Here is a 24,768-nt window from a genome sequence, read left to right as displayed (position 1 = left end):
CTGGGTGCCCCTGTTACACCAATTTTTAAAAATTAGAATTGGGAAGAGTAATATTTTTAAATGACAGCTTTTATTTTGGACTATCTTTTCAAAGATGATTTTACGGCAAGCAGCCTACATAGAGATAGTGCCTTCCTCGGGGGTAAAGTGTGAGTCTATCCACTGTCTGGTATAATAAAGACAGTACCTCCCTCCAGAGCAAAGTTGAGGCTTATTTGTAAACCATTATAAAGGATTTAGGTTTCCTAAGCTCAGGGCTCCTCAGCTATGATAAAAACCACTGCATGCATATCATCTATGTAGGCCCCCTCACACTGCCCTAGTGGAACTTAGGAGCAAGCAGAACCAGTGCAAACAGGGAGCTGACCTTGCTTGCTTGCTATGGAATGAGTAAAAGTCCTTTATCTCTGACCCAGGATCTCATGCCTTTTGCCCATGTCCACAGTGGTAGCAGGCTAACTTGTTAGCTTGCAAGTAAGGTAAAATCTAAGATCCTTCACTGTTTTTAACACAAAGAGTAAAAGAGATATATAATGATAAGGTGGCCAGAGTAGATAGCTGTTCATCAACCTACACTGCATTTCTCAGCTTGGCTTGCAGTTTGGTATGGCCATAACACTAACTTCTGATCAATGTAATGAAGAAAGAAGTGTGACATGCATCACTACTAGGCTTGACCCATGTAAACCTTCCCGGTGTGGGTGCCTGGGTGGCTTAGTTGGTTAAGTGTCTGCCTCCAGCTTGGGTCATGATCTCAGGGTCCTGGGATCAAGCCCCACATCAGGCTCTCTGCTCAACAGGGAGTCTGCTTCTCCCTCTCACTCTCCCTCTGTGCTCTCGCTCTCAAATAAATAAATAAAATCTTTTTTAAAAATAAATAAACAAACAAATAAATAAATAAATACACCTTCCAGGTGTGGTAGTCCTTATTCTCCTTCTTCATGGTAACCCATGAAGGCATCTGTTGAAAATGGTGGTTCCAGAAAATTGAAGGAGTTTGGATCTGAAAGGGGGATGAGCCACTAATGATAAGTATTACCTGGTTTTGGTCTTTACATAAACAAGAAATAAATTTCTATTGTACTAAGATGGTGAAACTTGAGGAATTGTCTGTTTATAGCATCTAGCATTACCTTAACTAATACAGATTACCTAACTAACATAAAATATAGATCTACATCATTCTTGTTAACAATGAACCTCTTCCTGAGTATACATTGGGTCTTGAGTTATTAACCAATGATAACTTAAAGTTATAATTAGCAAGATAACAAAAATCTAAGCATTATATTGTCTCTTTGTCATTATGTCATATTCAAATCAGTCACAAAATTAAGTTACATTAAACAATCATAAATTGAAAAGCCTGTTTTGCATTTTTTTACTTACTAGGGAAAAATAAAAACAAAACATGAAATATTGGAGAAATGTCCTTTCTTTTGCCATTAAATGGCTCAAGTAATACATGTAAAGTTGTATGAAAACAAAAATGTATTCTTTGTCACTACATTTTGTTGGAAGATAAAAGGAAATATTCTTCAAGAATTATCAATTCATGACCAATCTTGGTTTATTCATATCCCCACTCTCGGATTATTTTAAGAAAATCAAAAATATTATATATTACTTCATCCATAAATATTTTAGTATCATGTATTCTTATCTTGTTTTGATTTTATTGCGGTTCATAGCTTTGATTTAGGAGCAACAAGTCAGAATTTTGAATCTAAAGTTGTCACTTTCATCGTTCATGTGGCCGTGCTAATTCCAATGGAATACTAACTCTACAAATTGATGTGATCATTCAAAATGTATTCACGGGGAAACTTCCAGGATAAAGTGGCCTATATAAAGGATGTACAGACAGAGTTTATGAGTAATGGTAAGTAAATTATGTTTAATAAACAAGAATTCTAATAAAAGTCACATCATATCAAATATCATCATAAAGTTATTACAAAAACTTTATTCATACCCCAATAGATGATCTTCGTTACTATTTTATTGATATAGAGTGATGAGAGATTACATATGAGAATTAATCTCATACAAGAAATAACTTTTCTGTACTTCTCAATTGTTTGTAATAAGGCAAATATAGAAAAAAAAAAAAAACTATGGTTCAATAATTCACCGATTTACGTGAAGAGGAAGTAAGACATGGTAAGTAAAGAATGCAGTTTCCAGAGCCAGACTGCCTGGGTTTGATTTCCTGTTCCATTACCACTTGTGGAATTTTGAACAAATCAATCTCTCCTTATCTTAGTTTTCTCATCTATAAAAGGGGACAACAACAGTACCTACCTCATAATGTTATTATGATAGATAAAATAAGTAAATATGTATAAAACACATACAACGATGACTGGTAAATGATAAGGCACATAGTATGTGATTGGCACACACTCAGTAAGTATTAGCTAGTGTTATTGTGGTTTGTCTATCCATTCATTTATTCATGAACTATTTACCCAGTACCACCTAAGTGCTAAATGCTAGGAAGGCTAAGAGAAACACATGTAGAGAGATATACAGTGGAATTCTGAGACCAAGAGAACAACAGTGTTCTATATAAGACAAGGTACAACAGGAGAATAGAGAAAGGAAATTTCTAGAACTGCTTAGAGGGACAGGAAAGATCTCACAGAGAAGATGATGCTTCAGCTAACTACTGAAAGATGAGGAAAAAAGCAGTCAGACAACCTTGGGGGTAGAGACGATGTACATTATTCAACAAAGGAAAATGTGCAAGAGCATCTGGAAGAACCTGGCTTCCAAGAGCTGGTGAAACCAGCAGGGCTGAGGCATGAGGGTCTTATATTGGGTGCTAAAAAGTTCATATGCATATAGGTAACATCTGCACAGCCCCACTTTTTTTTTTTTAAGATTTTATTTATTTATTTGAGAGAGAGAGAGTGAATGGGAGGGAAAGGGAGAGATAATCTGAAGCCGACTCCATGCTGAGCGCAGAGTCCAACACAGGACCCAACCTCACAACTGTTAAGATCATGACCTGAGCCGAAACCAAGAGTCGGACACTCAACCAACTGCACCACAGCTACAATTTTCACCCATCTTACTTTACATATTCCAGTCCACCTGAGCAAAAATATAGGCACAGAAAAGAAATCCTTGTGAGTGACATACATTAAAAAACCTTCAGCCTTCCCCAGTTGGATTCAAAGCACTTCCATTCACTATACAGTAACAACTCCTTGTTTCTAAATTCAGAGACCATTCAAAAGAAAATTACAAATGATAAAAAAGGTTACACTCCTACAGATTTCATGAATATGGCATTTTTTTCTGTTCAGCCATCTTGTATAACTAGTTACCATAATCTATATAACTTTAAAAATAAAAGATGGCAAGTTTTACACTTACACATGCAGATTTTTTCCTCCCAAAAGTTGTTACAGTCCTACACATTAATCAACCTAAAGATGACTCAGATTAACTGTGTATTTACAAAAAATCACAGGTTACAAAAAAAAGAAAAAAGTTCATGTACTTCTTTAAAAGAGGTAAAACAAATCTTAAGATTCATTTATTAAATAAATATAAACACCCATTATGTGTCAGGTACTGTGCTAACCACAAGCAATAAAGAACAAAATAGACACAATTCTTACTCTCACATTAACAAGGGAGAAAAACTGATAAACAAGTAAACACATAAATAATCAAGGCAATGAAACAATTTTCATAATCTGAAATTGGGGAGGCAGATGGAGAGTGACAGGAACCAAGACAGTAATAATGCCAGTTTTATATGGTAGCTATGGAAGACCTCTTCGATCTGAGATCTAAAGGGTGAGGATAAGCCAACCAGGCTTAGAGGAGACTGGAGGAGAAAAATGTTTCAGTCACTGGAACAGGTGGGACAAAACCTAACAGAGGAAAATGACTACCACTGAGAAAAACCAAGAAGCATAGTGAGCAAGAGTAGGGCTATGTGGCAGGTATAACACGAGGATATTACCCAAATTCAGCACTGTGAAGCCCTTGCAGGGTTGTACCAATGGCACAATGTGATCTTGCATTTTGAGAGCTTGTTTGGAGGTTCTAGCAGGGAGCGCAGCTACTCGTATACCCTTGACTGAAGAACGGTCCTCTCCTCTATCGGGGAAGGTCGTCCTCTTCGACCGAGCGCGCAGCTTTGGGAGGGACGCACATGGAGCGATGAGGGAGGAAGGGGACACCCGCCTAGCCAGCCAGATCAGCCGAATCAACCCTGGCGATCAATGGGGTGACAGATGTCGCAGCCAGATCGCCCTCACATCCTGATCTTGCATTCTGAAAAAACTACACTGGCAACTATAAGGAAGAAAGATGGGAAAGAGCAAAAACATAGAGAAACCATTCCAGGAGACTTGGGAAGCAATCTAAACTCTGTTTCAAAATTTGCAAAACACCTTGGGACCACGTAACACTCCTGGCAAATAGGTAAAGCACTCATCTAATTCACACCTAAAAAACCCAAGGCTCAGAGTGACCTAACCAAAGTCCCAATGCTAGTCATCAATAGCACCAGAATTAGAACCGAGCCATCTAATTCCAAATCCAGCTAGTGTCTTACAAAGAAGAATGAACATCAGCTTTGTGCATGATCACTTAACAGTCTAACTTTTATTGAGAGTTTTAGTTAAAAGAATAAAGACATAAAAACTTGAAATGCTCGCCATTATAAAAAAGTGAACTATTGTATACCTGGTTATTACTTATTAGTACTTTAAAAGTATTCATTAATAACAATAAATCATAAAACTGAGCCCATCAGCATTATAAACTAAGATATTCTTTGCCTTAACACTTGATTATATAAAGTTCTTTACAAAGTACTTGCAGCTGTGCAAATTGTGAAATTACATAATGTTTAAAAATGATCCATCATGATTAGCCCAAATATGACAAGTAAAATACCCTTATAATGTACTAAATTTGATTTATATGTGCTTAAAATATGTATATATTTTGACTTCTAAAACACACACACCAATACTAATTAGCCAAGTATATGACAACTTCCTTTTTTAGGTCCAGTTTGTTTACTGGCATTTAGGCATCCTTATTTAGGAGCTCCACCGCATCTACCTACAGGATTACTGATATAATCAACAGAACAGTCTTCAAAGTTATAGTACAAATGTAATAAACAGCTTAAAAACTAGGTATATCAAATGTGTAATAATCAGACCTACTGATCAGACTTAAGTGATGAAAAATCTTAAGACTTTTAAAATCTGAAATAGATTGCAATAGTATTTTTTTTTCGGTCTGAGACTTTACGATATTCCTATTTTCCTAAATACTCATTTTCAACATGCTATAAAAACATATTCTACAACGAATATGACTTTTTCATCAAAACCGGAATGTATTAATATACGTTTTTACAAAAAGGGAAAGTGCAGTATGATGCTAATCATTATTAATGTCTGTTCCCTATCAATGGAAAGAAAGCATTAAAAGGATATTTTGCTCTTCAGCTCATATATGATGGCAGAAACAGAATATTCTCTGTGAAATGACTGTAAAATATGTCTCTAACTTAAAGAAGTAAAAGCAAAATACAAATATAGCACTTGTACAGATTTTCACAGTAATTTTTAGGGTATCAAGGAAACATCTAGAGTGTTGATCTGGTTATACTCAATTCAAACAAACTACTTGTCACATTAACTACCTCCAGGAAGTTACTCCAAACACAAAATAAACTGTTTATGCCCCTACTCAGATAGATAACATGACAGATTGTTATTAGTTGAAGACAGATGAAATACATTAATTTGATTGTGAGCATGTGTTTAATTTTACCCTGCCATGCACACTCTCTAATGCTGTCTTTCCCTGATGACATAGTAAATCATACTGTATTAGAAGAATTGCTAATGCTACAAAATAAGTGACCAGAACTTGACTTTGACTCTGTAGATTCTTAAACCAACCTTCTTAAAAATAGAGCTGCCTGATAATCACTGTTCCACAGATAAAGAAAAAGGTATCATCAAAGAAACTACTTTCTAGTATAAATTTTAAAACCTCAGTGAAGTTTAACCTTTTTCCTGTATATTAGTTTTTGTATTTATTTATCAAATGTCTCTTCCTTCCTTTTCTATTTTCTACTGTTTTATGTGTTTCGCCTTATCAATGTGTACAAGCACTTTCTCTAATAAGGACATTTGCCAAATTTGTTCCAAATATTCCCCTCAGGTTAGGATTTTCTTTTTAAATGTTTCATGATGCTTTAGAGACATAGAAATTAGGATTTTATGAAACCAAATACACTGATGTAATAAGCTCATTATTTAAGCCATGCTTATTTGTTTCTTTTGTTACACACAGCTAAAAACAAAAGCAGGTAAGCACAAAAAAGCACATAATAGCCACTCACAAAGAATGTGTTGAATAAAGACAAAAATATTTTTAAGTTTTTAAAAGAAATACAGAGCATCAACTGTGTCTAAAATAATATACAGCTGATCCTTAAACAACACTGGGTTTGAAACTACAGGTCCACTTACATGTTGGCATGCATTCATTCATTCATTCATTCATTTATTTATTTAGAGTTCCAGTTCTACTTCCTTTTTATTTAAGTAACCAAAGCAATTGACTTGGCACAGCAGAGGGAAGCTGGACTGGAGTAAGAGGTGGCAGTAGTGTGACCTAACTGGGGGGCTGGAGGGGAAGCAATGACTGGTCACAGTGGGCTCTCCAGACCCTAAATCAGGTTCAGCAATCATGGCTGTGGGATTGGGGGCGCTAGAGAGGAGACCTCAAGTAGTGGTGTCTCGCCAAGTCCCAGAGACCTCAGGGATGGGGCCTAAGTCAGCTCCCTCCAGTGGCAGAGCCAGGGCATCCCAGTCAGGGTCACGGGGCCTGAAAGGCATTTTTGAGCCCCAGTGGCTGCACTGGCAGCTACAGTTTGCACCACAAAACTGAAGACACCAGAAGCCAATTCTTGCCGGGCCTCCTGAAAGCCGGCATCTGTGTAGCAGGGCAAGGAGTGGATCTGCCTGAGTGTCCGTATTCCCAGGACAGTGATGCTAGTGAAGAACAGGGCAGGCAGTAGCGTGCACACAGCTACAGCCATGTTGGCCTTCAGCACCATCAGAACGGAAATCCAGCCCCTGAACCCCCAACCTGGAATGCCTATCGTCCGGAGGACAAAAATCATCTTGAACGAAGAAAATAAAGAAAACAAAGAAAACGAATGAACTATTGCTCCAGAAAGCCTTATACGTGGGGCAGTACCAGCACACAAAGGAGCAGGGAGTGAATAGGAGGACCCAGAGGACAGACAGCCCAAGCCTGGGCCACTGCTGGTCTCTGCAAAGCTGTGCAGGCGAGGACATTCAGGAGAAGAGCCAGAGTACTGCACATGCAGAGGCAGTATATGGTGGATACGGTCTTTGGAAATTCCTGGAGGATCTCCATGGAGATGTCCTGGACAAAGTAGGGCTAAGCTGGGCAAAAAACGGGGCCAACTGTTCTGTCGAGTAGCTGTGTTCCCTAAGGCAGCATGCTACAGCCCTCACTCTCTCTGCTCCAACTCCTCTGCCTTCCAGCTGAGCTGCTTCTGCCTCTTTAGTAGCTCAGCCGTGACTGCCACAGGGGAAGCCTGGGTGCTGGAGGAGTCATAGATCTGACCTTGTGAGCTTCCTGGAGGACCGCAAGGAGGGAGCAAGGGTGAAGGCAACATGGCAAGAGCAGAAGGCTCTTAGGCTAGTGGCGGCTCCCAGGGCTCAAAGAGTCGTAGACGTCAAGCGTGGCATACTGTGGCCTAGGTTGGCACTGAGTTACACAGCTGGGACCTAAGAGGGGTTGTGAAGCTCGCTTTGAGCTCTGTTGGTCATTGCAGCCCGGGCTGCCCCCTACTGTCCACACCCTTGCCACAGCGCTGGCAGCCACAGTAGCTCTTGGAGCTCCCTCCTATGTGTCGAGTTTTTTGGATAAACACAGTATAGTACTGTATTTTATTTTCCTTATGATTTTAATAACATTGTCTTTTCTCTAGCTTACTTTATTGTAAGAATACAGCATATAATACATATAACATACAGAGTATGTGTTAACCAATAGCTTCTGTTATCCATAAGGCTTCCTGTCAGCAGTAGGCTACAGGTAGTTAATAAGTTTTTGGTCAAAAGTTATATTCGGATTTTCAACTGCATGGGGGTCATACCCCTAACCCCCATGTTGTTCAAGAATCAACTGTATATCCTTTCTTATTTTGCAGGAATACTATATAGGACTGAAAAATTATTAGAGTCTCACTTCACAGGAAGAATGAGTATCACAAACATGTGAGCAAGAGAAGCAAGACAAAAAGGAATACATATAAATGACAGCATTCATATGCAATTTAAAAAATGGCCAAAATAAATATTATTTAGTGAGGTATATACAGATGATAAAACTGAAAACAGCAAGGAAAAGATCAGGACAAAGGATAATAGTTACCCCTAAAGTTAGCAAAAGGATTGAGAAAGGCACTTTGCATGCCTCTGGTGCTTGGCAATGTTCTATTTCCTAACCTGGGAAGAGCTATTCCAAATCTTACATATTCTTATGTATGTATATCTCACTATATTAAAACTTCCTATTAAAATTATGACAATCTTCACTTCAAACCTAATTTTTCATATGATCATAAAAAAGGGTCACTGTTGCAAAAATATTGAGTGTTTTTCCCAAGGACCTCTATTAATTCTTCATCAGATCATATTCTTTTGACCTCCTGTATGTGCCATGAGCCTCGTGGATTTAATTATTTATCACCTGACTCTGCCAGATCCTTATTTGTTAATTACTTTGCTTCTAATAATTCTCCAACACTTTTACAGATTCTCCACATTATTACAAAACTTTCCTAATCGCTTTGCACTGCATTTCTATTGTAGTCACATATATATCACAAACCCACATATAAGAATTCTGAAGCGATAAGGAATATGAACTCTGTAGAGTCACCAGAGCAACACCAAAAGCAGCCAGACTCAAGAGGACAGGAGGGAGTACGTAAGAATTCATATTATTTCCTCAACTAACTTAGTATCATTAATTAGATTACCCAACTTCTTTCTGGGGATAGATAATGGATAACTTCTTCTCCTCTAACATCACGCTAAAATGAAATAATGGGTCTAACTGAGAACATAGCACCACAGAGTAAGTAAATCTTTCTACATCTGTGGCTGTCTACAAGTTTTTATTGCTTTCTATAACATGTGTGCATAGATCACGAAGATTAGCATTTGCCCACGTGCCAAAAGCCTAAAGGAACTGGAAAATTAATTCATGTTTTGACCATTCTCCATAGGAATTCTTACTAGAGAATTTCATACCTGCACAGAACTATACAGGTTTGCAAAACTCTGCATGATATACAGATATAATAGGGTCCAAGTTCACTTATGCCTTCCATACATAGACTTGCATGGGGAAAAAAAAAAAAGTGTATTTGTCCTGCCTAGATACCAGCATACCCTGGGATCTTGCAAAGAACAGAAGCCACAGTAAGAATTGCCTTAATTGGCAATTATATTATGGTTATTTAATTCTTTGTATTTTCCAATTCCCCACTATATATTAGTTCTACTGGAAGAGGGGGAATGAAAGATCATTTAAAATAATAACAAAAAGAAAATAGTAAAGTGAAAAGTTCCTGGTAGCAAAAGATCTCAGAGTAATAAGAAGAGCTAACATTTCTAGAGCACCGTTTTTACAGGTACTTTACACATAAGAAATCTTTTCATCCTCACAACAACCATCATTTGACGGATGAAAAACCTGAGGCACAAAGAGGGTAAATGACTTAGGTAAGGACACACATCTAGTAAGCAGGGGAGCCATAACTCAACCCCATGGCAATCCAATTCCAGAGTCTGCATTCTTAACTTTCATACAACTTTCTCTTCATACATGTAGTCCTCTGGAATGGTCTTTTTTTATAACCATGCTGTTTCATGCATGTTATCCCAAGTAGAATAGTTCACTCACTTTCACGCCTATAAAGGATACCTCTGATGAACATACCACAATTTATATCTCTTTTCTTCCAACTGATGGACACTTGAGTTTTTTTCCAAGTGTTAGCTATTACCAAAAATGACGCGCTATGACTATTCACAGTACATGTCACCTGATATGTACGTGAAGCATACATGAGCAGTCTGAGATATACAGCAGAGTAAAAAAAAAAAATGTTGAATCATAGTCTATGAATATTCATCACTTCTCGGCCTGTTGGCTAGGATCAAGCGTGGACTATGAATGTTCTTTATAGAATAATGCCAAATTATTCTCAAAGTGGTTGTACTAATTTGCAATCCATCTAGCAGTGAATATGAACTCTTGTAGAGTCATATTATGTCTCCATCCCTGTTATTCTTAGGCCTCTTGATTTGTACCTTATTACCTACCTGTGGTTATATTTTGCATTTTCTTCTCAGTGATGAGATTGCACTTATTTTCATGTCTTTGGGCCATTTGTCTTTCATATTCTGTGAAATTCCTATTTCTGTTTTATGTCCATTTTTCTAGTGAGTTGTCTTTTCCTTGTATATTTGTAAAAGTATAGTAATCTTTTGTCATTTACTTTTGTTACAAATACCTTCTCCCAATTTGTGGCTTATCTTTTTGCATTCTTTCACGTGTCACTTAATAGAAACAAACGTTTATCTTCTGTGGTGTTTACCTTATGTGGTTGATATAGTCATTATTTAAATTTAGCATTTGCATCTTCTTTAAGAACTCCTTCCACATACCAACGTAGGAAAGAAATTCTTTTGTTTCTTCTAAAAAGTTGTGCCATTAACATTTCATTCCAGGTGAACGAATTTTTTGTGTGTGGGGATAATATAGGGATCCACTTTCTTTTTCAAATAAACAACTGTCCCAGGACTACTCATTAAATAGTCTATTCTTTCTCAAAGATTTTCAATACCACTTTCAAAATAACATCCAAGTTCCATTTACATGAGCTTTGTTTCCAGCATCTCTCTTGTTTCCCTGAGTGCATTCCACGCTGTCTTTATTACAAGCTACTTATAAAAAGTCTTGATCACGGGCATGGTATATGCTCCTCACCTTGTAATTCAGGAGCATAGGGACTATTCTTGGCCCTTTATCCTTCTATATACATTTTAGATATGGTTTGTTTAAACACCACACACAAAAACACCATCAGGCTTTTATTGAAATTATGCTGAATCCATAAATCAATTTGAGAAGAACCTACATTTTTATAATATTCAGTCTTTGTATCCTTTAATGTATTATTTGTCTTATTTTATTTGGGTCTTCTTATGCTTGTACAATTTTCTCAACACAGGGATTTCCAACATATTTAATCATATCTGAGAATTTGGTCATTTTGTTTCTTCATTTTTAATCTATATGTTTTATATATCTTTTTCTTACTGCCTTACAATAACCGGGACCTCAAGAAGGATGTTGAACACAAGAATCGTGAGAGTAGACATCCTTGCCTTGTACCTGATCTCAGGAGGAAAGCATTCACGCTGTGATACTCAATATGATATTAACTATGGGTTTTTCATAGATGCCATTTATCGGTTGAAGAAGTTCCCTCTCATCCCTAGTTTGCTGAGAGTTTTCTTAAATCATGAATTAATGTTGAATTTAGTCAAATGCTTTTGATACATCTATTGAGATCATTAAATGGGTTTTCTTCTTTAGCCTATTGATATAGTAAATTATACTAATTGATTTTGAATACTGAATTAGCCTTGCATTTCCAGGATAAACCCCACTTGGACATGATGTAGTATCTTTTTTATACTGTATATTGCTGAATTCATTGTTAGTATTTTGTTAAGGATTTTTTGTGTGTGCGTCTATGTTCATGAGGGATATTGGTCTGTAGTTTCCCTATAGTGTCTTCATCTGATTTTAGTATCAGATTAATGCTGTTGCTGTGAACTGGGAAGTGTCATATCCTCTTTGGTTTTCTGGAAAAGTTTAAATACAATTGGAATTATTTCTTCCATACATGTTTGTATGGTAGAATTCACCAGTAAAACCATCTGGGCCTATAGTTTCCCTTGTTGAAAAGATTTTAAAATTATAAATTAGATTTTTTTAATAAATACAGCAATATTCAGTTTATCTATTTTTTTCTTGAATGAACTCTGGTAGTCTGTATCTTTACAGGAATTTGTTTATTTAAGCTAAGTTGTCAAATTTATGGAAGTAAAATTTTTCTTAATATTCCCTTATTCTTCTCTTCATACCTGCAGGATATATGGTAAATTCCCCTCTGTAATTTGTGCCTTTTTTTTTCATGCTCAATTTGGCTAGAGATTTATCAATTTTATTGTTCTTTTCAAAGGACTAGTTTTTGGTTTCATTGATTTCTCTACTGGTTTTTTGGTTTTGTTTTTGTTTTTTTGTTTTTTTGTTTGTTTGTTTGTTTTTTTGGAGAGTAAGGGGGCAGGGACAGAGAGAGAGGGAGAGAGAGAATCTTAAGCAGCTTCCACACCCAGCACAGAGCCCAATGCAGGGCTCAATCTCACAACCCTGAGATCATTACCTGAGCCAAAATCAAGAGTTGGATGCCTAAATGACTGAGCCACCCAGGTGCCCCGATTTCTCCATTGTTTTTGATTTCTACTTTTGCCTTACTTTTTCTTTTCCTCTCCTTGCTCTAAGTTTAATTTGCCCTTCATTTTCTAGTTTCTTAGGGTGGAGGCTTAGATCATTGATTTTGAGAATTCTTTTTCTTTTCAAATATAAGCATTTAATAATGCTAACCACTTCTCTCTAAACACTAATATTTTAGCTGCATCCTATAAATTTTGATAAGCAGTGATTTCGTTTTTGTTCAATTCAAAATCTTTGATCCACTGGTTACTTAGAAGTAAGCTGTTTAATTTCCAAATATTTGGGGATATTACAAATATCTCTCTGCTACTAATTTCTAGTTTCATTCCATTATTGACAGAGCACATATTCAATTCTTTTAAATGTGTTAAGGCTTTTCTCATAGGCCAGAATACGGTCTATCTTGTTCCATGTGCACTTGAAAGCACACTTACTCAGCTGTTGTTGGATGGAATGTTCCATGTCAGTCAGGTCCAGCTGGTTGATGCTGTTCATGTCATCTATATCCTGACTGATTATTTGTCTATATACCTTACCAGTATTGAGAAAAGTACTGAAGTCTCAGCTGCAATGGTGGACCTATTTCTCACTTCTGTTCTATCAGTTTTTGCTTTAAGTATTTTAAAGTTCTCTTTGTGGGTTTATAGACATTAAGGATTGTGGTGGCTTTTTTGTGAATTAACCTTCTGAATATTATATTTTCTTTTTTTTTAAGATTTTATTTACTTATTTGACAAAGAGAGAGAGAGACGGCAAGACAGGGAACACAAGCAGGGAGAGAGGGAGAAGCAGGCTTCCCGCTGAGCAGGGAGCCCAATGTGGGGCTCAATCCCAGGACCCTGGGATCATGACCTGAGCCGAAGGCAGACGCTTAACGACTGAACCACCCAGGCGCCCCTGCTTTCTTTTTTATTTATTTATTTTCTTTTTTAATCCCTGCACTAGATTCCTTGTTTATATTATTATTATTGCTACTCCAACTTTCTTTTGATTAGTATTTGCAGAGTATCTTTTTCATTCCTTTTGCTTTTAACCTAACTGAATCTTCATATTTAAAGTGGGTTTCTGACAGACAGCTTAAAAGGGGGTCTTGCTTTTTTATCCACTCTACCTTTATATTTTAATTGGTGTATTTAGACAAGGTTTTGGCAAACTTTTCTCTGTAAAGGGTCAGATAGTAAGTCTATTAGAGTTTGTGGGTCATATGTTCTTCATATGATTCAACTCTGCCATTGTTGTGAAAAAACAGCCACAGACACAATGTAAAAGATGAGTGTGGCTCTTCCAATAAAACTATTTATGGACGATTTTCATATAATTTTTGGAATATCTTTCTTTTGATGTTTTTCCAACCATTTAAAAATGTAAAAACCATTCTTAGATAGTGGACTATACAAAAAGAGGACCCTTGCTCTACACTACTGGTCAAATCACTCCTCTGTTTAAAAAACCTTCAGAGGCTTTCTATAGCTCTTTGGAGAAAATCTAAACTCCTTAAAACATTATCTCTGTTTCTCAACTCTCTCTGCCTTACACCCTAACCTCCAGCTGGGACAAATATAAATTTGCATTATATTTCAGACTGTTTCCTAGCTTCTAAGGTTTTACTTCAACCTGGACTGCTCTTTCTTGCCCTTTTCTGTATAGTACATTCCTGCATATCCTTTAAGATTCTGTTTAAGTATTTACTTCTGCTGTCAAGTCCTCCAGTGTACTAAGCACATCACTCTAGGACAACACTATCATACTGTCTCCCCCACCATTGTGCTTGGTACAGCAAAGGTCCTCATGAATGAATGAATGAATGAATGGGTACTTTTGAATAGAAGAGGAAATTGAATGTGTGCAAATATTTACAATAATAACAAATTCTAACACACAGTTGTTTTTAATGGTTATCCAAACTGATTTTAGAAAAAAAAAATTTTAACCAAACTGATTTTAGAAAAAAAAATTTCTAATTCTCATAAAAACTGAAAGCATTTTCTTAATTATAAAATGCCCCTTAGACTTTGATATTAAACTATTATATAACAAACTCAGAAGATGGTGCTAGCCCAGTATGTCAATAAGCAAGAAATAAATAATGACAACTATCAAAGAAAATACTTCCTCTAAAAAAAAAGTTTCTACTTAAGGAAAAGGCACAAATATAGATAATTCCTAACAGAAAACTTCCTTTGAAAGAGAAAGACTTTGGGCACCTGGATGGCTCAGTCGGTTAAGTGTCTGCCTTCAGCTCAGGTCATGATCCCGGGGTCCTGGGATCGAGCCCCACATTGGGCTCCCTGCTCAGTGGGGAGTTTGCTTCTCCCTCTAACTCTCCCTCTGTGCTCTCTCTCTCAAATAAATAAAATCTTAAAAAAAAAAAATTTACCCCTGAACCTAAGATTAAATGTAAAATTTAATCAATTTTTATCAATCCTTATTTAAGTACAGAAGAGTCATCAGTAATCTATAATGCTTAAAACGAGATCACGAAGAAAGAAGGAGCTTAACTGCAAACCTAGAAAACATTTATCTCCACTGACAAAGAATTCAGTTCACAGTCTCAATATATCAGTATATAACTCTGTGGATATAAGTAGCAGTGGTGGGGAAGAAGATGGAATAAAGAATGAAACAAAATCATATAACCACCTTTGGTGTTCAGTTTTAAACCAAAAAATACTTTTTTACTGAAACTAAAATGGACAAATTCCGTTGGTAAGTTTTAACAATGCTCACTTGTTTTTTGTTTGTTTTCAGATACCTGCCATTTTGTTTTGGTTTTTCGTTAAGACTGAACCGACTGCTCTGTACTTTTAGGCTAGTCACAAATTACAGAAAAATTCTAAAGTAGGATTTAATAAGCACTCCTGAATATTTTTAAAACTCTACATTCAGGTATTCATTTTCAAAAGATTTATCATTTTTGTGTAGAATATCTCTGTCTCCTAATGAAAATGTAAACCTGTATTTGAGAAGTAAATGGCTTGTGTTGGAAGACTGAGTAAAAATTTTCCAGCTTAGGAGGAAACAAATGCACATAGCCAAAATCTCAAATCTAAGAATATCTGACTTAAAACCAGCAGTCTTTCTTTATTGGGGTATGTTACTATATGACACATTCTGACTTTAAAATACTTATTTAAAATTAAATCCCAGAGGGGTGCGTGGCTGGCTAAGTCAGTAGAGCATGTGACTCTTGATCTCAGGGTTGTAAATCTGAGCTTCATGCTAGGTGTAGGGATTACTTAAAAATAATAATAACAAAAAATCTTAAAAAAAATTAAACATCAGAAATACATCTCAGGGCGCCTGGGTGGCTCAGTTGGTTAAGCGACTGCCTTCGGCTCAGGTCATGATCCTGGAGTCCCGGGATCGAGTCCCGCATCGGGCTCCCTGCTCAGCAGGGAGTCTGCTTCTCCCTCTGACCCTCTTCCCTCTCGTGCTCTCTATCTCTCATTCTCTCTCTCTCAAATAAATAAATAAAACCTTTAAAAAAATAAAAAAATAAAAAAAAAGAAATACATCTCATGGGGGCAGTATGTTCTATGAAGCTGAAACAATAAACATGAGTTTACACTCAAAAGAAGCAAAAGAAAGCTGTCGGCCTATATGAAATATATTGTAAGTTAAAGAGACTACAGAACTAATAATACACTATATGTTAATTATATTGAATTTAAATTAAAAATGAGAGAGATTACAGAAAATCCGTCTAAAAACTACTGTTCTCATGTTAATGAATCATCTGATTCTGAAGAAGTCTGACTTCTTTTATTGACTACTCCAAGAGAAATGCTTTTTCTTTTTAAGATTTTATTTATTTATTTGACAGACAGAGAGAGCACAAGCAGGGGGAGGGGCAAAGGGAGAGGGAGAAGCAGACTCCCCGCTGAGCAGGGAGCCCAATGTGGGACTTGATCCCAGAACCCCGGGGTTAACGACCTGAGCTAAAGGCAGACACTTAACCGACTGAGCCACCCAGGGGCCCCAAGAAAAACTTTTAATAAGAAAAACTGTACAGCATTCCTTCCAATTCTATGTCAGTAAAACAATCAGTATTTATGGATAAAATTCTGAGATTTCTTTATGAATATTGTAATCATGGGGGAGCAATGAATGGGAAACTACTGAACTCTGATTCCCATTTTTCAGAATACTCAACTCACTATTTGAAAAAATAAATGAAGACTACACCATGAGAATTTAAAATGAGTAAGCATGATAGCTTTTCAGGTGAGAACACTAATGAGAATTTTCCATTCCTCCTTTTAATAACCCAAACAATCACTTTTTCAGTTCACTGGGATCTATTACTCATTTAAGTTTGACTCTCGGTTCACTGTCCCCCTTATAATAGTCAACGTTATAAAAGTCATGCTTCTTAGAAATAATCATAAACAGAAAAATGAGTAAACTATGGGGCATCTAATCAGTAGAAATTTTAGGTAGCTCTTCAAAATATAGCTTTAAAAAAAGTCTGCATATAAGAAAGATACAGAGGGGTGCCTGGGTGGCTCAGCTGGTTAAGCGACTGCCTTCGGCTCAGGTCATGATCCTGGAGTCCTGGGATCGAGTCCCGCATTGGGCTCCCTGCTCAGCGGGGAGTCTGCTTCTCCCTCTGACCCTCTTCCCTCTCGTGCTTTCTCTCTCTCATTCTCTCTCTCTCTCTCTCTCAAATAAATAAATAAAATCTTTAAAAAAAAAAAAAAGAAAAGATACAGAGACCTTAAGTGAAAAGAATATATATACAGAAAGAGATTAAAAGAATACATGTACATATTAACAACTGGTTGGTTCTGTAGAATTAGGAGTGATTTTTTTCATAGGTTTCTGCATTTTCCAATTTTCTAAATTGAATACGCAATGATTACTCTTTAAAATCCTACAAAATATCTATTACAGAATAATGTAGAATAACTTTAGAATAACACTATAACACCTTAGAATACATTACACAAGTGATATATTTTAAATAATTCACTATGCTAAAATTCAATATAAGACATAAATGTACAGAAAAAGTGATTTTTAAAAAAAGTACATCAATGGCATCTTTGGCATTAATGGCACTGTAAAAAGTTATGAAGTTACTCCCCTAATATCTAGTAATATGTTTTATTAAAATTTAATAATATTTTCAGGTCTCCCCATTAGGTAGTAATCCATTCAACAATTATTTATTACATCATCTTTTAAATATAAGTGTCTCAGAAAAAAATAAGGCACTATAATAAAATCTCATTTGGGGCCAAAAGTGGCATCAATTAAACTGAATGGCTATAAACAATTCTATCAATTGCCAATAAAAAAGTCAACCTCAAAAATCAAATGTACTACCTCTGATATAAGCAATCATGATGAAAACAAAAGATATGCAAGCCAATTCCCATGAAGAACCACATGTCACTGAAACAAGCATTCCAACTTTAAAGTTGGCAAAAAGAAAAGTTTTAGGTCTGACTTTTTATTGATCACACCACATTACATTACCCATCTATATTATAATGCAAAAATATGTCTGAATATGGTTGTCAAACATCTCTCACTACACCTCTCCCAAGTTGCTGATTTAAAATGACACTTCTGTCTTACTCTAATGTAAAAACTTCTTTGGGTTTTTCGTACCCCCTCCAGCTCAGTGTTTTGTTAAATGAGTCTTTACGGTAAAAAGACTTCAATTGTCTTTACAAGATTGTTATGTCTGTTAAATGTTTTTAAAACCAGTACTTAAGCACAATAAGGATTTTTTAATCCAAACTATTTTTTAGGGTTCAAAGTACCATTGATATACCAGATGAACTATTAAAAATGAGAATACAAGCAGTATTTTAAAAAAATAAAGGTGCCAAAAGTAGAAGGGGGGAAAAATTTCTGAAAGATAAAATGAGCTGATAGAAATAACTCTAAATATGGGACCTAATATAAAAGGTTTCTTGTATGAATCCTAGAAGAGTAAAGAGTATCAACTAGAGTTGCATCCAAGGAGCAGAACCAGTATGGGTGATAAAGCAGAATTTATTATAGGGTTAGACCTTGCATAACTGTGGAAGCTTTCAAGAGCAGCAGGTGTAGGCTATTGCCTCTGCATCTAATCTTGAGCCTGAAGTCACTATAGGTCAGCCAGACCAGCAGTCAGGAAGGGAACTGAATAAAAACAGGAGCAAAGACAAACTGGAACCTGCAAAGATGAGCTAGAATGGATAAAGACAACTGAAATCTACAAGAACAAACTGGAACCTGCAAGGACAACAGAAAGTGGCAATGACAAACAGGAACTCACATCTGTCCTTCACCAACTTCAACCTTGACGCCAAGGGTGAGTTATGGGAGAAGCCTGCACCCTTCCCTAGAGGGCTGTACATGCAGGGCAAGTACTCAGAGATGCTGAAGGGGGAAATCTGGCAGGAGCTGAAGGAACTGCTGATCCACATGCAATCCCACACCTACAGGTGAGCTGACAAATCAGTGACACTACAAGAGAGCTGACACAGTGCCTGGTACTCAGCACGGACCCTCAGAGACAAAAAGCACGCCAGCCACTTCCTGTGCAAAATTGTCTCTTGTGACTACTACTAACCAAAATCTGGGGAAACATTTTCAGGTTAGCCAAGATGACCTAGCACAATGCCACGAGAGAGAGAAAACAGGTCAGTATCTCCACATAACCTCCAGCTATTACAAAGGTATAAAGAGTGAAGAAGGACAGCCGTACAGACTGGTACATCAGTGGTAAGTCAGTCTAAGGAAATGCCTTCTTAACCTCTACAATGGGCAGGGGACTCAGTTATCACCTGCCTATGTCCCCATATTAGAAGCCTGACTTGTCCATATGCCACAAATACTCTATGGTCAGGGTGAAATATACTGCACGCCCTAAGGTCCATCCTCACATTCAAGGTAACAACTGCTGAGAAAATCCAATATTGACTATCAACATAAATTTAAAAACCCAGATCAGCTACTAATACTATTCAATTCTATCTTCATATTTTAATAGGAACAAGCAAATATCCATAGATCATTAGGAATCAAAAACATGAATGTGAGGCCACGAGCTGTTGGCTCTCAAAAAAATAGTCAATAAAGAAAATGAAGAACAATACAAAAAAGAAAAAAAAAAGCAAGCACCCTGTCCTCCTCATCTCCAATCTCTTCCTGTTGGGCAGCTGGGGCTACTCCTGCTAATTCTTTCAATTCAGCATCATGGTAGAGAGAATCGCTGCAGTGGGATATGGAGGGCAGTGAGGAAGGCTGGGCTCATCTAGGATGGTGATATTCTGTATTTTATACAGATTTAGGTTATACAGGTGTGTGAACTGTCAAAATCAACAAATAGTACTCTTGAGATCTTTTCATTTCACTGTCAGTAAATATCACCACCAAAAAAATTGAATTCTAAGTAATGATATGTACAATGAAATGTTTAGGTGTAAAAAGCATTGTCTACAACTTATTTTGAAATGCATCAAAAAGTAGATGAACTGCTAGACTGATAGAGGGATGGATACATGGACAAATCTGTGATAAAGCAAACATAGCAAAATATTCATTGTAAATTCTAGATCAGGGGTCAGCAAACCATAACCTGTGGGCCACAATCAGCCTGCTACCTCTTTTTGTTATGGCCCACGAGCTAATATCGGGTTTTACAATTCTTAAAGGTTGAAAATAAATGAATAACCCATGACATGAATGTGAAATACGAAACACAAATTTCAAGTGTCTATAAAGTTTGACTGGAACACAGCCACATTCATTCATTTACATACTGTTCATGGCTGGTATCACACTACAATGGGACAGGTGAACAGTTGTAACAGTTACCATATGGCTTGCAAAGCCTAAAATATCTACTATCTGAATCTTTTAAAAAAAAACGTATGCTGACCCCTGCTCTAGACAATGAGTATACAAGTGTTTACTATAAAATTCTTTCAACTTTTCTGTGTGCTTGAAAATACTTATAATAGAATGCTAAAAAAAAAAAAAAAAAATCAGTATTTTAACTGATTCTACATTGGCTCACTGGGAGGTGAAGGGAGATTCTATCTGATTTAAGTGCTGCAGTCAGCTTTTCTAAAACCTACCCAGAAGAAAAATCATGTGCTTACAGCTGCAAACAGAGAGAAAACTACTACCAAGACTCTCATAAATCTAAGAATCCTGAAGAGACACCTCTGTCCATTAAAACTGGATAGAAACATTCTACCCAACAGCCAATGAAAGTGTCAAGGCAATCTGACATCCTATGAAGTCATAGGTCAAAGAAAGAAAAGAGACATCCGTAAGAAATTAAAACATCAAGCCTTCCTCCATTCCCACTCTCGGTTGAAGACTGGTAGTTTCCCAGGGCTGCCATTAAGAAGTATCACAAACTAGGTGGCTTAAAACAGAAATTTATTCTCTCACAGTTCTGGAGGCTAGAGGTCAGAAATCAAAGTACTGGCAGGGCTGTGCTCCCTGTGAAGGCTATAGTGAAGAACTGTGCCTTGCCTCTTCCTAGCTTCTTGAGGTCTCCAGCAAACCTTGGCATTTCTTGGCTTGTAGCTGCATCACCGCAAACTGCCTCCATCTTCACATGAATTTCTTCCTTAAATTGCCTGTGTGTCTATCCAAATTTCTCTTCCTTAAAAGATATGTCATTGGATTTAAAAGTTAACCCTACTCAAGTATGACTCATCTTAACTTGATTATATCTGCAAAGACCCATCTATGTAAGGTCACACTTATAGGTACTAGAGGTCAGGATTTCAATATATCTTTTGGAGGGAAAACAATTCAACCCACAACAAAGACTATTCTTCCTAGTTCCCTGAGAAACTGGAAACAGTCAAGAGACTATTCACCACATGTGCCACCAAATCTACAAATCAAATATGGTATAAGAGGTGCGCCTGGGTAGCTCAGTCGATTAAGCGTCTGTCTCTTGATATCTGCTCAGGTCATGATCTCAGGGTCATGAGACTGAGCCCTACATGGGGCTCTATGCTCAGTATAGAGTCTGCTTGAGATTCTCTCTCCCTCTCCCTCTGTCCCTCCCACTCATGCTCTCTCTCTCTCTAATAAACAGATAAATCTTAAAAAAAAAGGAAGAAAAAGATTCTCTCTCCCTCTGCCCCTCCCCCACCTCTCTCTCCCTCTCCAATAAATAAGTAAATAAAATAATATAAAATAAAATAACATGGTATAAGAAATTGCCTATACTCCTGTTACTATGAATCAATAAATGGTCCATGCTTCTACCTAAAGCCAAACCATTTATTTGTACACTAAATCCTATCCCCCTCTCAACCACTTAAATGACATCACTCAAGCAAGTCTAACATCTCTCTTCTACATCATCAATTTCACTTTACTCTTTCTACCAGGGTACAAACATATTTCTCCCATCTGAAAAAAAAAAATTTTTAAATTCTTGACCACCCCCCCACACTTCCTTTTCTCTGCTTTCTTTATAGAACACTCCTCAGGGGGCACGTGGGTGGCTCAGTCAGTTAAGCGTCCCAACTCTTTATTTCAGCTCAGGTCATGATCTCAGGGTCATGAGATCAAGCCCCACGTCAGGCTCTGCACTGGGTGTGAAGCCTGCTTTGGATTCTCTCCCTCTCCCTCTGCCCCCACCCCCCCCACTCACATTCGTGCATGCACGCTCTCTCTCCTCTCGAAAGAAAGAAAGAAAGAAAGAAAGAAAGAAAGAAAGAAAGAAAGAAAGAAAGAGAAAGAAAGAATGAAAGAGAAAGAAAGAAAGACAGAGAAAGAAAGAAAGAAAGAAAAGAAACTCCTCAGAAGAATAATATTGATTCCAATCTGGCTTTTGTCCTCACCACTTCACCAAAATTGATCTTATAAAGATAAATAATGAATTGCTGCTAATTCTAATAGTCAATTATTGAGATTCTTACTTACCTAACAGCAGCACTTGACATGTTGATTCCTCCCTCCTTGGAATATTTTCTTCAACTAGCATCCAGAATATCATACTCAATAACAAAACTAGATAACTAACACTTCTTTGAAATGTTCTAGAGGTACACTGAGATGTAGTACTTTAAGGCATTCTTTGAAATTACATCAATTTAGAACATCAGCAAGGTTGCAGGATACAAGGTTAATATAAAAAAGTCAACTGCTTTCATATATTCCAGTGATGAATAATTGAAATTTGAAATTAAAAACATAATACCATTGGGGCACCTGGGTGGCTCAGTCGGTTAAGCGTCTGCCTTCGGCTCAGGTCTTGATCTCAGGGTCCTGGGATTAAGCCCCGTGTCAGGCTCCCTGCTCAGCAGGGAGTGCACTTCTCCTGCTCCCTCTGACCCTCCCCTTATTTGTTCTCTCTCTCTCTCTTTCTCTGTCTCTCAGATAAATTTTAAAAATATTTTTAAAAAATTTTTTAAAAACCATAATAACATTTACATTAGTAACCACCCCCCCAAATTAAGTCCTTAGGTATAAATCTAATAAAATATGTGCAAGATCTATAACTTTTAGAGAAAATGTATATGTAGAGGAAAACTACAAAACTCTCATGAACAAAATCAAATAAGAGCTAAATAAATGGAGAGATATTCCATGTTTATGGACAGGAAGACTTAATATTGTCAAGATATCAGTTCTATCCAACTTGATCTAGAGATTCAATGCAATCCCAATCAAAATCCCAGCAAGTTATTTTGTGTCTATTGACAAAACTGATTCTAAAGTTTATATAGCAAGGCAAAAGACCTAGATTAGCCAAAACAATCATGAAGGAGAAGAACAAAGTTAGAGGACTGGCACTACTCAAATTCTAGCCTTACTATAAAGCTCAAGTAATCAAGATACTCTGGTATGACAAAAAAAAAAATAGATAAACTGATAAATGGAACAGAAGAGAAAGTCTAGAAACGGGCCCATATAAATAGAGTCAACTGATCTTTAATAAAAAAGCAAAGACAAGGGCGCATGGTTGGTTAGGCGACTGCCTTCAGTTCAGGTCATGATCCTGGAGTCCTGGAATCAAGTCCCATGTCGGGCTCCCTGCTCAGCGGGGAGTCTGCTTCTCCCTCTGACCCTCCCCCCTCTCATGCTCTCTCTCTATCTCATTCTCTCTCTCAAATAAATAAATAAAAAATCTTTAAAGTTCACATACCTTTAAAAAAAAAAAGCAAAGAGAGTACAACAGAGCAAAGACAGTCCTTTCAATAAATGGTGCTAGAACTGGACATCCATATGCAAAAATAAATGGATCTAGATACAGACTCTATATCTTTCACAAGAATTAACTCAAAATAGATCACAGACCTAAATGTAAAGCACAAAACTATAAAACTCCTAGAAGATAACAAGGAGAAAACGTAGATGATCTTGGGTATGGTGATACTTTTCTAGATATAATACCAAAGGCACAATTCATGAAAAAAAAAATGATGAGCCTGGACTTCATTAAAATTAAAAACACAATGTCAAAAGAATGAGTAGACAGGTCCCACACTAGCAGAAAATACTTGCATAAGATACATCTAATAAAACAATGTTATCCAAAATATACCAAAAAAAAAACTCTTAAAATTCAGTAATAAGAAAACAAACAAATTGAAAAATGGACCAAAGACCTTAACAGACACCTCACCAAAGAAGATACACAGATGGCAAACGGGCATATGAAAAGATGTTCCACATCATATATCAGTAGGAAAACGCATATTGAAACAATGACATACCACTGCAACCTACTAGAATGGCCAAAATCCAGAACTCTGACACCAAATTCTGGCAAGGATGTGGAGCAACAGGAGCTCTCAGTCATTGCTGCTGAGAATGCAAAACAGTAGAGCCCCCTTTAGAAGACAGTTTGACAGTTTCTTCAAACTAAACACATTCTTACCATATGCTCCAGCAGTCGTGTTCCTTCGTATTTACCTAAATGAACTGAAAACATAGGTCCACAAAAAAAACGGCACACCAAAGTTTATACCTGCTTTATTTATAATTGCTAAAACTTAAAAACAACCAAGATGTCCTTTCAGTAGATGAACGGAAATAAGACTGCATTAAAAAGAAATGAGGTATCAAGGCATGAAAAGACATGGAGGAGATTTAGTGCATATTACTAAGTAAAAGAAGCCTATCTGAAAAGGCCACATACTGTATGACTCAAACTACATG

The 24,768-nt window shown here is 36.8% G+C and overlaps 1 protein-coding gene and 1 pseudogene across 7 annotated transcripts in view; both read right to left on the bottom strand.

The window, feature by feature from the left end:
- RAB28 (RAB28, member RAS oncogene family) overlaps window positions 1-24,768 on the bottom strand; it is a 110,396-nt gene that overhangs the window by 32,219 nt on the left and 53,409 nt on the right. The window lies entirely within an intron of this gene.
- LOC148164935 (secretory carrier-associated membrane protein 3 pseudogene) lies at window positions 6,874-7,776 on the bottom strand (annotated as a pseudogene).

The sequence above is a fragment of the Eumetopias jubatus genome, unplaced genomic scaffold (assembly GCF_037043125.1).
Source record: "Eumetopias jubatus isolate StellerSeaLion01/CBP00866 unplaced genomic scaffold, mEumJub1_p1.0 scaffold_2, whole genome shotgun sequence".
NCBI lineage: Eukaryota > Metazoa > Chordata > Mammalia > Carnivora > Otariidae > Eumetopias > Eumetopias jubatus.
This window is presented reverse-complemented; position numbering and strand designations above follow the sequence as displayed.